Source organism: Geotrypetes seraphini, chromosome 4, assembly GCF_902459505.1.
Source record: "Geotrypetes seraphini chromosome 4, aGeoSer1.1, whole genome shotgun sequence".
Taxonomy (NCBI): domain Eukaryota; kingdom Metazoa; phylum Chordata; class Amphibia; order Gymnophiona; family Dermophiidae; genus Geotrypetes; species Geotrypetes seraphini.
This window is the reverse complement of record NC_047087.1, coordinates 88,372,680-88,385,153: the sequence shown is the minus strand read 5'-3', so window position 1 is coordinate 88,385,153 and position 12,474 is coordinate 88,372,680.

Below are 12,474 nucleotides of genomic sequence, written 5' to 3'. Positions count from 1 at the left end.
TCCTCCTCCTCTCGATGTGGGTGATGAAAGGTACCAAATTCCTGAATCTTATCCAACATCCTCCCCACCTGCAGAGGGAAGAGAAGAGACAGGGAGAGATGCCCAACTGGGATTTTGGCACCGTTTATCACCGGTGCCCTGGGTCAGGGCCTCACCTGGTCCACAGGTTAAGCTGGTCCTGACCAGGTGTAAATCCATGTGTGCAAGATGAATGCAGATCTGAATTCTATAACACTGCTTACATTTTAAGGGAACACCCATGACCCGCCCATGTCCCTCCCATTGTTACACCCCCTTTTCAGATCTGCACAGAAGCATTAAGATGCCATTCTGTAACAGGGCTTGTAAGCGTAGTTTCACACTGATCTGCCGTTCTTGGGCCACTTCATCTCCTTGCTTCCATTATAATGCTTTTCCACACCCAAACATCAGTACAAAATTACTGCATAATGCTGGACACCATATATAGAATTCCCTAGGTGGTCCCAATTCTATAAATAGATATCTAATGGAGTCTATTCTTTAAAGGAACACAAATGTCTACTTGTCCTTATAGAATGCTATTATAACCCAACATTGGCCCTCACTCAGTCAGGTTTTCAGGATTTCCATAATGAATATGTATGAGGTCTATTTGCATACAATGGAGGCAGTGCATGCAAATAGATCTTTCATTGGGGAAATCCTGAAAACACGACTGGGTTGCCCATGAGGACCGAGGTTGGGCACCCCTGATTAGGTGCACTTACACCAGCAATAGTGCTGGTGTATGATAGATTTATTTATTTATTTTAAACATTTCTAGTCCACCTGTCAACTAGGCGGATTACAAGTTCACATACATAATGTAAAAAATGTACAGATTCGAACATCTACGCACAATTGAAAATCATGTAAAATATCAGTGCTCCAGATCAATTTTGCTCATTTCTAGACTGCTAAAACATTCGTCCTTAAATTATAACTACCCAGGCTCTGCACATGTGAGTGCCCACGTGCAGACCACACACTAGTGAAGATATGGGCATAGTTACAAGGATTTCCAGCAGCTATGTACGCATGTGCTGTGTGAACATTAGTACCTTCTGTATAGAATTACCCCCCCCCACCCCGAGTCAGTGCTTCTCAACCCAGTCCTTGAGGCAGACCTAGTCTCATCAGGTTTTCAGGATCTCCATAATGACTATACACGAACGAGATTTACATATCAAGTAGTCGGTGCATGCAAATCTATTTCATGCATATCCACAATGAATATCCTGAAAACCTGATGGGACTAGGTATACCTCACAGACTGGGTTAAGAAGCACTGCCCAAAGTAGTGACAGTACAGGAGCAGGGCTTGGATGTGGCATGGGACATGAGCACCCACTATGGGAAATAAGGGGTGTCATGCTGAAAAAGCCAAGTAGTCCTTCAAGTTCACAAGCCTGTCTCCCAACAGTGGAGGTTGGAGGAGGGACTTTGTCCCAGGTCTTACGCTAACCTGTGACAACTCATTCTCTGCCAAAGTCCCTACTCCAACCTTATTAAAGCAGTTAAAAGGTCCATACTAGCTTCATTCATTCATTCATTCTATGGGGACAGTTTTTACTCTTCTTTAGCCCTACTGTCCTGTGGTTCTCACATGGCCCTGTCCTTTGCGTGTGGACTTTCCCTGATCAGTTTATTTTACCAATTTACTCTCCTTTTCATCTTGCGAGACTAGCCACCACTATTTCACAAACCTCACTAATCTGTCTTGCACCATTATATCCAAGTCAATTCTCATTGTCCAATTAGGAAGCACCTCCTACTCATTCCTTCCCTTCTCCAATGACCCCTGTATATCAATTCCTCTTCCTTCTACTGACCTTCCCCATCCCCTCTACCCATCCCAAACCACAACCCACCACCAACACACTTTTCAACTTCATCACCTCACCCTCCATCTTGTCCCCTACCCTTTTCTGAGCCCTACAGCTACTATACTTTCTACCTCTCATTCAGCCATCGCCACTCTACCTGTATGTATTTCAACCACATCGCAGCCCCCATGCATCTCTCACACTCTCATATTCTCCTACTCCTTCTCTTGCTCTCTGCAATCCTAATCCTGGTCCTCCCAATCAGCCCTCAACCTACTTATGGGGATAACTGCAATGTAACCAATCTTATTTCTGTTCCTCTCCTCCTCCCTTCCTCTCTGCCCTTCTCATTCGCCCTGTGGAATGCGCACTCTATCTCCAACAAACTTACCTTCATCTATGACCTCTTTATCCCATCTGAGATCTGGATCTGCCCCGAAGACTCTACTTCAGTCGCCGACCTATGTCATGGAGGGTACCTTTTTTCACATACACCTCGCCCAGATGGTCATGGAGGCAGTGTTGGACTCTTACCATCTTGTAAATATCAACCTCTTCTTCTGCTTCACTGTTCTCTTTCTTTTGAAGTCCACTCCATCCGTCTATTTGATCCTCTACCTATCAGAGCAGCAGTCATTTACTGACCCCCTAATAAGTCCTTCTCCTCTTTCCTCACCGACTTTGACTCCTTGCCTTCTTTCTTGAACTGTCACCTCCCTCCCTCATTCTTGGCAACTTCAAAATACATGCCAATGACCCCTCTCTCTCCTATACATCCAGTTTTCTCTCTTTAAGGTTTGGACAAGTTCCTGGAGGAAAAGTCCGTAGTCTGTTATTGAGAAAGACATGGGGGAAACCACTGCTTGTCCTGGATTGGTAGCATGGAATATTGCTATTCCTTGGGGGTACTAGTGACCTGGATTAGTGAGAACTGGCTACTGGGCTTGATGGACCATTGGTCTGACCCAGTAAGGCTGTTCTTATGTTCTCATACAATCTCCAGCTGTGCTCCACCACCGCCACGCACCAGAAAGGCTACTGCCTTGGCCTTGTCTTCTCCAACTGTTCTACCACCGAATTCAGCACCTCGACATTTCCCTTCTCTGACCATCATCTGCTAACCTTCACAACTCATCACCCTCTCTCCCTAAACCCAACCAATCACTACCCATTACATTTAAGAACTTTCCGGCTATTGACCCTGACACATTCTCCACCACTGTCTCATCTCTTCTTTCATCCACTATGTTGCACATGTCTGTCAATGAAACTGTTCTCTCCTATAACTCCATTCTCTCTTCTGCTATTGATATCCTCACCCCTCTCATTTCACATCATGTAAGACATACCAAACCCCAGCCTTAGTGACCCCTGTGCCAAAGCTGCTGAACGTTTTTGGCTTAAATCCCGCACACATACCAACTTCATACACTTCAAATTCATATTGACATCCTTCCAATCTACCCTCTCACTTGCCAAACAAGAATACTACAACCATTAAGTAACTCTCAGTGCCAACCCTCACTGTCTCTTTGCCACACTCAACTCTCTACTCAAAGTACCCACATCTCCTATCCCCTTCTCACTTTCCCCCAGACGATGACAGAGTCCTTCTATGACAAGATACACCTTTGAATTCTCAACCAAGTCACTTCCCCCACTACCCCTTCCAGCTATCCACTCTGCAAACCTCCCTTCAACCCCTGCCACCTTTTCCTCCTTTCCTGAAGTCACTGATGAGGAAACTGCTCACCTTCTCTCCTCTTCCAAACCCACCACCTGTTCCTCTGATTTGATTCCATAAGAATAGCCTTACCTGGCCGCTTACTCAGAGCTATCACTCCCACTGTCATCCCTCCCATCTGTCACATCCTCAACCTATCATTCGCCACTGCAACAGTTCCTGATGTCTTCAAATATGCCGTAGTTATACCTCTCCTCAAAAACCCCTCAGTAGTCTCCACAACCCCTCTAACTATCCAAGCTGCTTGAATGTGCTGTTCACTGTCACCGCCTGGATTCCTTTGTTCTCAAGACATTCTTATCCGCTTCATCGGGCTTTCACCCTCTCCATTCTACATAAATTACCCTTGGTAAAGTCTCTAACGACCTGTTTTTGGCCAGATCCAATGGCCTCTACTGTATCCTCATCCTTCTCATTCTATCTGCTGCCTTTGATATTGTTGATCACCACCTACTTCTTGATACGCTGTCCTTGCTGGGATTCCAGGGTTCTGTTCTCTCCTGGTTTTCTTCTTATCTCTCCTTTCGTACTTTCTATGTATGTAACAGTAGATCCTCCTCTGCTGCTATCCCATTGTCTATCAGTGTACCTCAAGGCTCTGTCTTGGGCCCTTTACTCTTCTCCATATATCCCCGCTCTCTCAGAACACTGATCTCCTCCCATGCTTTTCAATATCACCTCTATGCTGATGACTCCCAGATCTACCTCTCCACACCAGATATTTCTACAGGAATTCAGGCCCGAATCTCAGCCTGCCTGTCCAGCTTTGTCGCTTGGATGTCTCACTGCCATCTAAAACCAGAACATGACTAAAACCAGACTCCTTATCGTTCTGCCTAAACCCACCTCCCTCCTCCTGCCATTCTCTGTTTCTGTGAATAACACTCTCCTCCTCCCTGTCTTGTCAGCTCACAAGCTTGGGGCAATCTTTGACTCCTCTCTCCTCCGCTTAGATCCAACAAACCGCTAAAACCCGTCGCTTCCTCCTCTGTAATACTGCCAAAATCTTAGCTTTCCTCTCCGATCACACTACCAAAACCCTTATCCACACTCTCATCACCTTTCACATAGACTACTGCAATGTAATTCTCTCAGGTCTTCCACTCAACCAACTCCCTTTCAATCCATTCCAAATGTTGCTATACAACTCATATTCCACAAGAGCTGCCACACTCACATTACCCTTTTCCTCAAGTTACTTCATTGGCTCCCCATCAATTTCCGAATACAGTTCAAACTCCTCATACCGACTTACAAATGCATTTAATCTGTAGCCCACCAATATCTCTCTTCACTTATCTCCCCTTATTCACCACCACCCCCGAACTCCGTTCATAGGGTAAGTGCCACGCTATATGCCTTAAACAGGCTGCCAAAGTCACATCATGCTCTGTCTCTAGCAGTATTCAAATCCAAACTAAAAGCCCACTTTTTTGAAGCTGCTGTCAACTCTTAACTCCCACTCACCATCAGATACCTTTACCCATTGTATCATTCCTTCTGCTAGAAACTCCCCAATCCTGAGATGTCCTGTCTGTCTGTCCAAATTAGATTGTAAGCTCTTCTGAGCAGGAACTGTCTATTCAATGTTAAATGTACAGCACTGTGTACATGTTTCAACATATAGAAATTATAAATAATAGTAGTAGTAGTAGTAGTAGTGGTGAGACTGGATCAAATCCAAAAAAGAAAGTAAATTTTCTGTTGCTCACTCCCTTAAGTACAAAGTCTGACTGGGTAATAACCTTGTCCAGATTGTAAAGGGCTCAAGTATAGCACTTAAAGGACTGTAATTTCAAAAGCATAAATTAATACAAGTTGTCCAGAAAGAGATTAAATCGGCAAACGACAGATAAGAAGTGTAATTTGGACACCTACTTCAGAAGATCTGTATTTCCTTTCTGTTTGTTGATTTTTCTGTTTTGAACAGAGACACTTGAATTTTATGATACTCTTGACTACAGTACTTGATATAGTTTGGGGGGGGAGAGGATGAGAAATAAGAAACTGGTGAGGTAATCTGTATCTCAGGGATGATTCCTGCCACACCAGGTCATTACTCCCTATCATAAACCCATAGCTGGGGCTGGTTAAGGCAAGGAGATGATCTTCCTGGGAGAGTCAGAAACTCAAGGGATAAGCACTTGAGGAACATGGAATGAAAAATGCACAAATCCAACCCTGGAATATGTCTGTATTTAAGGTGCTGAATCACTTAAACTGATGTCTGTGGAATTTTGCTGCAGACTGGTACAAACATTTTATTTTTATTTCTGTGTTAATTCACTGATCTGTTTGTAATTTCCATATTCAGGATTTACTAATTAAAGTCATTTACACTGTACTGACAATTTGTAAAGTGCAGCATGACAGTTTTTAAAATCTCTTAAGTAGCTGGTTTTGAGGGCCTTGTAAATTAAAGGAGAAATTAGTTGGATCTTCAGTAGAACACTGAGTCTTGGTTAAGTTTCCAAGGCAAGGAGTGTCGAACCACAGTTGCTGCAGGCTGCCCCTAATGAAAATACATGAGATACTTAACATATTCATTTATTTCTCAGATTTTTATACCACCTTTCCCTGAAGGCTATGAGGCAGTTTACAACAATCATAAACTACAGGTAATAAAACAATGAAATCAATAACGTGACCGGGAGGCAGATTTTAGAACGTTCTCGGGGAAGGAGAGGGAGAGGCAGGTTCAGATCAGGATGTGGGGAGTTCCCATACTATTTTGCAAGAGGACCTGCCACACCTAGAGCTTCTTTATAAATAAGTGCAGGATTGTACATCAGCGATTTCCAAATGCTACGCTTGAGGCAAAATATGTGCAGTACTACACCACTTACACATTGGAGCACTGCCCCTGACACTAGCCCAGGGGTGGGCAACTCTGGTCCTCGAGGCCTGGAATCCAGTCGAGTTTTCAGGATTTCCCCAATGAATATGCATGAGTTCTATTTTCATGCACTGCTTTCAATGCATATTCATTGGGGAAATCCTGAAAACCCGACTGGATTCCGGCCCTTGAGGACCGGCGTTGCCCACCCCTGCACTAGCCCCCAACAGTTCCAGCCACTTTCTAGTTTCTCATCTCCCCATTACCAGTATCCAGAGCCCTTCTGATTTCCCTCCTCTCCGCAACATCTATACCTTTTCTGATACTTCCGTGGGGGATGGGGGTGGGTGTTCCTGGTGTATGCAGGGGAGCAGGAATAAGATTCAGTTGATTTTGCTCCCTGCTAGACACCAGGGACCCCCAATAAGAGCCAGGGTTGAAATCAAAGGAAGGGAGCCCATATCTAAGGTAGTGATTGGAAGGTGGCGGGGGGGATTAGATGAGATGCATGGGAGGGGAATTGGATGAGGGTGTGAATGTGTAGGGGGATTGGTAGACATTTTGAGAGGGGGATTCGATAAGGTTATGGACATGAAAGGGATTAGAAGAGGTAGACATGTTAGAAGAGGGTTGGGATAAGGTATGTGTGTGGAGGGGAGCAAGCAAATTGGAAGAAGGGGTTTGCCTAAGCCTTTGCACCCACTTTTGCAGCAGGCACTTAAAACCAACTTGGGATTTTTTTTTTTCCAAATCCATCTATATTCCCTTTGTAAAATGGGATGCACATCAGTATGTTTGGCCAGCCTTAACCATGACCCTGTGCTATGAAGCCATGGTGAGCTCCCCCAATGTATGCAATCCCTTTCTAAAATGGCTTTTATACATGTATGTCAATCTTCACATGAGAATTCTTCTAAAGTAAGAGCCATAACATCAGTTAAAAGCAGATATAAACAGCCAAGCCTAACAATGTTTATGAAACACAACACAGACTCTAATAATTTCAGTTCCAGAGGAAGCCTGCTCCTCAAGACATTCTGTAATTAGTAGTCTAAGAAAGCAAATAAAATGTTAGGAGTTATCAGGAAAGGAATAGAAAACAAAGATGAAAATGTTAAAAAGCCTTTGAATCGCTCTATGGTACAGTCGCTACTTGAATACTGTGTGCAGTTATGGTTGCCATATCTCAAAAAAGACATAGTAGAATTAGATAAGGTACAGAGAAGGGTGACAAAAATGATAAAAGATTTGGGATGACTTCCCTATGAGGAGAGGCTAAAGTGGCTAGGTCTCTCCAGCTTGGAGAAGAGACTACTCAAGGGTGATATGATAGAGGCCTATAAAATACTGAGTGGAGTGGAAAGGGTAGATGTGAATCCCTTGGTTACTCTTTCCAAAAATACTAGGACTATGGGGCATGTGATGAAGCTACTAAATAGTAGATTTAAGACAAACTAGAGAAAATATTTCTTCACACAACATGTAATTAAACTCTAGAATTTGTTGATAGAGAATGTGGTAAAATCAGCTTAGCAGGGTTTAAAAAAGGCCTGGATAATTTCCTAAAAGAGAATTCCATAGGCCATAATTGAGGTGGCTTGGGGAAATTCACTGCTTATTCCTGGGACCTGGGTTGGCCACTGTTGGAAAAAGGATACTAGACTCGATGGACCTTCAGTCTGTCCCAGTATGGCAGCTCTTATGTTCTTATGTGAGCCAAGTATAGGACAATCAAGCAATTGTGACATCACTGATGAAGTTGGCTCTTAGGCATTGGTGGAGTAAGGCATTATGACATCACAATATGAGCTCTGGAACGTTGCTACTATTTGGGTTTCTGTTAAGTACTTGGGACCTGGGTTGGTCACTGTTGGAAACAGGATACTGGGCTTGATGGACCTACGCTCTGTCCCAGTATGGCCATTCTTATGTTCTTAAGCCCCAGATAAACACGACAGGCAGGCTGCATTCATTTCATCCCTCCTCTCTCTTAAATGAATGCTGGCTTCAAGTACAGTGGGGGGCAGCAGAAGGCAATATATTTCAAAAGCACTCAAAGATACCATGCAACTTTCTCATGTAAAAAGTTGCTACCACCTAAAAACTTGCTTGATGCTTTGAGAATGTACAAGGCTCCTGAAAGAAAATGGCAGAAATCATTGCATATAAATTGTTTTTTTGTAATGCATGTGAGCTCCTACCCGCTGTGCGCAGGGATTTAATATTATTAGGCTCCTTGTCTTTTTAAAAAACTACACAGAAATACGAGGATTGATTCATAAGTCATGGCAACTTCTTTTTTTTCTCTTGAAAATGTGCCAATACTGGAATTCTAATAAATACATTTGAAAGTGTGTGATGTACTTCTTAATGTTGCTACCAGATGAGAGATGAGTGCAGCGGTTTCTGATAGGGGAGAAGCAAAAAAAAAAAAAACCATGGCATTTGAAATCATTGTCTTATTATGTCATACAGTGTACAACATGAACAGCAAAGAGCAAATACAAATTGTTTTAACTGTTAACATTCCAGGTTGTCTTGTGTGTCATCCAGTTCGTGTCATGCAGACGGGAGAAACATCCAGAACTTTTGCACAGTGCCATAATCCTAACAGTTAAACATACTCTCAAGCTGATTATATGTAGCTTGGTTTAGTAAAACGCATTTATTACTTGTTTGATAATAACCCCTCCCCTTTTATAAAACCGCGATAGCGTTTTTTTGCACAGGCCGGCGTGCTGAATGCTCTGCACTGCTCTTGACACTCATGGAGTTCCTATGAGCGTCAGGAGCAGTGCAGAGCATTCAGCACGCCGGCCTGCGCTAAAACACACTATTGCCATTTTGTAAAAGGGGGGGGGGGAATGTTGATTCCAAATGTCATGTTTTTTGCTTCTTCTCTACCAGAGACAACTGCACTCATCTCTCATCTTGTGGCAACATTAAAAAGTACACGTCGCATGTTTTCAAAAGTATATATTGATTGATGACTACACCAAAGTGTACGTGTTTAGCTATTAGTGAACTATGTTAAATTTTCTGTTATTTTCCACAATAAAGTGCAGATATTGAAGATTCATTTAATAAAACACTGCTAGATGTTTTGCATAAAATGTCTTTATCTTTATTTGATGACAGGAGAATGTTTTCCTATTCTTTTGTGGCTGTAACACTGTATTAGTGGGGTTCTAAGGAACCCCACTTGTTATAATAAGCACATTGGAGACTCCTAGTTTTATTTCTGTCCTGATCTATTGTTCTTTTTCAATAAAACAGACATGACATAAAATGTCTTTTCATCAATGTATCATTGCTGAGAGTGAAAGCAAAAATAATTGCAAATGAAGCTTTATGTAATCAGTGGCATTGAGGGACCCCAGGATGGGCTTTAAAATTTTTTAAAAATTATTTTCTGATCAAGCACAATCAAATTCATGGGAAAAACTTCAATTTGAAGTTTTTCCAACTATGGGTTTTTCTGGACAACCCTAAAGAACAGTGACAATCCCCCTCTTCTATTAAACTGCGCTAGCAGTTTTTATCGCAGAGAGCCGCGCTGAATGGCCCGCGCTGCTCCCAATGCTCATAGGAACTCTATGAGCATCGGGAGCAGTGCGGGCCATTCAGCGCAGTTTAATAGAAGAGGGAATAAGTGCTGCATGGTCAGATTTGCCTGGCTCAGGCGCACAAGAGCTGCACTTACCGTGAAAATTTTCTGCACCTGTGCCAAACATATTCTCCACGCTTTCACTTTTACAGCACATATATAATTTGAATATTATTTCCTTTAAACACTGGAGAATTATTTTTCTGCCCTGTTTCAGTGGTACGAGATCTGCAGTGTTGGCTTTACCACGGGAGTTCTGAGAATCGGCCTGTAAGACACCACCTGAGTTTCCTAAGTGAAAAGAAATGAATTTATAATCCTCCCCATCCTCCCATGTATGGAGAGAGTCCAAAGAGAAGAGCACAATGTGTACAACTGTAGGGCTTGTGACTTTTCCAGGAACTGTAGCTTTTTTTATGCCTCCTTCCTCTACCTCCACTATCTCAAAATATTTTTTCCTATATGGGAAGTTACCGCTCATGCCACAGTATTGCAACACCCTAAGTAGCATTGAGCCTTTGCCCCAAGAGCAGCTTGCTTATAGAAAAGGGAATCGTGAACTGTCACAGAGAAGCCACATAATGCATTCTATATTCACAGCTGCCTCACAAAGAAAAAGATTGTTGATACCTGTTCTGTCACCGTGTTGCGTCCGCGCATGCATGGATTTTGACAAGCTTTTCAAAACCTGGACGAAAGATGTCTTGTCTGGGGAAATCCAGACATCTGGTAATCCTACTTTTAAGTTTTTGTCCTCCTTTGGACTTCAGCTCAAGCAGACCGGCCTCTATTGGACTAAGGCACTTCCACCTTCATTCACAGCCACCTGTGCTATTTCCTACATAGGACGCAACTTTCCAAAATTATTGGGGGTGCTAAAGCCAATGGAAATTACCTCTGCTTTGACACAATCGAGGAATTTTTTCAATATTGGGGGGTGCTCAAGCACCCATACAGCTGGCTTCTATGCCTAGCTCCATAAGTGATGAATTTTGTCACCGGGTCATTCTCTAGACTCCATCTCCAGAACACTCCCAAAATAGCCAGCTTTCACCTAGGTACTAGCCATCAATTTTCAGTGGCAATAACTGCTAAGTGCCACTGAAAATTAGCAGATAGCCCCCCAAACAAGCCATATTTGGCTGGTTAAATTGTTTTGAATGTCGATCAGATTGATTCCATAGCACTGACCAACCTGGAAACCAAGTTCAGATTCTCTGTATGGGCTAATCCCTGTACTACCCTCTATGGGATAAATTCTCTACAGATCATCTAAACCTAGCTGCTAGGATGCTAAGCGTATGCCTGGAACAGGTTGCCTGAATCAATATGTCGTGCGCAGTCCCTGGCAGTGTTCAAATCCAAGCTAAAGGCCCACTTTTTGGAAACTGCTTTCAACTCTTAACTCCCCCTCACTGCCGTCAGATACCTAGACCCACTATAACCTCCCCAACCCTGAAATGTCCTGTCTAAATTAGATTGTAAGCTCTTCTGAGCAGGGACTGTCTATTGAATGTTAAAATGTACAGCGCTGCGGAACGCCTTTCAGCGCTATAAAAATAATAGTAGTAGTAGTGAATTCTGTATTGTTTATTTTTCATGTGATTTCCAATATCAAATGCCAACGCAAAGATCCGCCACTTCCCTACAAAAAAACAAAAAAAAACATACAGAAATAAATTTTCCTTTTTAAAACGCATGAACACATTCAGCTTCATAAACCCTTCAACGACCCCTGGTAATAAAAAGTGCGTGTGTGTGTCTCTCTCTCTTACCGTGAAAGATCCTGGCTTTTCCAACATGTCTGTTGCTTCGGCTTCAATATCTGAAGCATTATCCTCTGGTAGTTCATAGCCTACATCTTCATTTTCTGTGTCTGAATCATATAGCTTTTGAGCATCTGGAAACTCTTGTATTTCAGAATCTGTTAATTCGTGCGTATGCTCCCCGGTATCTGCCGTCACGTCAATCGGTTTTTCAGCCGGTGAGTAACCCTCTTTCTCTGCATTACAGTCTTTAAGAAAGTTACGAGGCCTCTTGGTAGGCCTTTTTTTCAGTTACCTGCGTGTTAAAGGGATCCATATTTTCTTTGTCTGATTCGTACAGTTTTTCGGTCTTTGGGTAACCCTCTTTTTCTACATCACGATCTTTAAGAAAGTAACTCAATCTACAAGTCTTCGTGACAGTCATTTTGTTTGATGGCTTGAGAACCTTTATTTCTGTTGCTAACAGCTGTGAGAACTTTTTATTTCTGATGTTAACAGCTGTTAAAGATCTAAGACATATGTCATTATGACAACACCAGGGGGACTGGGACAGGTTTAAACACACCTCCTCCCTCTCCCCCCTTGACTTTATCAAGAAGGATGAACCAATGAGCTGTAAGTCCTGTTAAATCTTTCCACTACAGCTGCTTTAACATCATTATGAGTCACAAAAT